Here is a 2,646-nt window from a genome sequence, read left to right on the forward strand (position 1 = left end):
TTGGAATTCTGGACTAGGGGTGTGCATTCAGCTTCATTAGAAATCTGACCTAAATTTCCCATGTGCCTATATGAACATACCATATGGATGTCATCTGTATGTATATCCACAAGTAACTAATAAAAAACTATAAATAAATAGCAGATCAGCAGAGTAGAGGGAAGGGATCAGAGGAAGAGAGGAGGAGAGGGAAAAGGGAAGTATGGAGACTGAATTGAGGCCTATTTTATGCTTTTTAATTATGTTAAAAGAAACTCAAATATTTTGTAGAATTCAAAAAAGCCAATACAAAACAAACAAACAAAAAAACAAACAAACAAAAAAACCCCAGTGCCTAATTCCATACGCAAGCAGAACTGACTCTTTTTTGTTTGTTTGTTTTCTCTTGTGGGGTCACAGCTCATGCTTTTGTATTTTGTCTCTTGTCTGCCTTGCTTTGTACTATCTTCCCTTTCTACTGCTTGTCCTGTAGGCTTAAAGTTTCCAAATCAGACTTAAACATGACAGCAGTACACCAACTCCTTAACCAGCTTCCACATAGAAATAAGGCCAAAGTTCTGTAATGCCACCCTTAACAATTACATGTATTAATAGAAATGTCTTAGTGGTTCAGATGCTCTTGATAGAACCTGCCTGGTAAAATAAGAAACACAATCCACCAACCATACAAACACAGACACACACTAACACAAATCACACATATGATCACACACACATATGCCTATATTTAGTAAGAAGAGTCATAAATTTTAGGCCTTAATAGAGTCTTGGAATTTCAAATGACCATGATTGAGATAACAAATTTTAGGTTTCTCTTGTTTTGAAAAAACTGAATTTAAATAATTTCAGCTGCAGGATAATTACAAATATAGAAAAATCTCTTCACAAATGTTTGATTGGATCAAAAGAGCTGATCACCATGTACACAGGATTCCATATGTCTGGCATCACACTTTGTCTCCACTTCCTGTTTCCCCAGGGACTTTGAAGGGACCATGTGGCTGAGGAATCAGACGTCTCTGGCAGACTTCATCCTTGAAGGGCTCTTCAATGACTCCCCAACCCACCTTTTCCTTTTCTGCCTGACCATGGTGGTCTACCTTGTTGCACTGAGTGGCAACACCCTCACCATCCTCCTCATTTGTGTGGATCATGGGCTTCACACCCCCATGTACTTCCTGCTCAGCCAGCTCTCCCTCATGAACCTGATGCACATCTGCACAACCATCTCCAAGATGGCCACCAACTACCTGTCTGGCAGCAAGTCCATCTCCTCCTGGGCTGTGCCACCCAGCACTTCCTCTGTTTGTCTCTGTGTGGCACTGAGTGTCTTCTGCTAGCTCTCATGTCCTATGACAGGTATGTTGCCATCTGTCATCCTCTGCGTTACACTGTGCTCATGAGCAGGAAGGTGGCACTGATGATGGCCCTCACCTCATGGTTGGGGGCATCTCTGAACTCCCTAATTCACACAGTCATCTTGATGCACTTTCCCTTCTGTGGATCTCAGAAAATGTACCACTTCTACTGTGAGTATCCAGCTGTTGTGAAGTTGGTATGTGGTGATGTCACCGTCTATGAGACCACAGTGTATATCTGTAGCATCGTGCTTCTCCTCCTCCCCATCATCCTGGTTTCTACATCCTATGGCTTCATCCTGCACAGTGTCATAGAGATGCGTTCAGCTGGGAGTAAAAGAAATGCTTTTGCCACTTGTAGCTCCCACTTCATTGTGGTCTCTCTCTGGTTTGGTGCCTGCATCTTCTCATACATGAGGCCCAGGTCCCAGCGCACTCCACTGCAAGACAAAGTTGGTTCTGTGTTCTATAGCATCATTACTCCCACACTGAATCCTCTGATTTATACTCTCTGGAATAAGGATGTAGCTAAGGCTCTGAGGAGAGTGTTGAGGAGAGGTATTATCACCCAATGACTACACCTGTAGTTGGCCCAAGTATAGAGTGTTATTATGGGTAAACCTCTAAGAATTTTCAAGAATCCAGATCCATGATGTACTTTGACTATCCCAAGAATAAAGTGGCATCCAAGCATCATGGGTCACATTTCACACCCCATAGAGAACTAGGGAAAAAGATTAAAAATCTCTCCAAAGAAGACTTGCAAAGTTCAGTGACACTCCAACAAATATTAAATAAAGATATAAGGGCTTTTCCCATTAATATTTTCATCCACAAAATAGATATAAATGATGCCACTCAAGAGTATTTACAAAATATAAAATGGGAAGATCTTGCTTAATATCAGAAGCATGGGACATGAAGTGAAGGGTTTCTTGAAAGGGAGGGTGAGAGATAAGTTATGTTGTTAGATTTGTAGTTTCCTGAATCAGTAAGTTTTTAGAAGGGAAGTATTATTACATACAAAGTAATAGTACCTGTACATACTTTTTGTATAATATGTATATATTTTAAAATTTGTTTTAATTAGTTCTACATTACAGTAAAATGTGTTTATGCACTTTGATATGTCATACATAGATGGGATATAATTTCTCATTTTTCTGAGTGTACCTGTTGCAGAATCATATTGGTCATGTAGTCACATATATACATACAGTAATAATGTCTGTTTTTTTCTACTGCCTTTTCTATCACTACATCCTCTTTCCTCCCCTCCCATCACTTC

The 2,646-nt window shown here is 40.0% G+C and overlaps 1 pseudogene; it reads left to right on the plus strand.

The window, feature by feature from the left end:
- The first annotated feature begins 995 nt into the window (after nt 1-995).
- Nucleotides 996-1,933, plus strand: LOC113177271 (olfactory receptor 2AE1-like; annotated as a pseudogene).
- Nucleotides 1,934-2,646: the final 713 nt, after the last annotated feature.

The sequence above is a fragment of the Urocitellus parryii genome, unplaced genomic scaffold, assembly GCF_045843805.1.
Source record: "Urocitellus parryii isolate mUroPar1 unplaced genomic scaffold, mUroPar1.hap1 Scaffold_264, whole genome shotgun sequence".
Taxonomy (NCBI): Eukaryota; Metazoa; Chordata; class Mammalia; order Rodentia; family Sciuridae; genus Urocitellus; species Urocitellus parryii.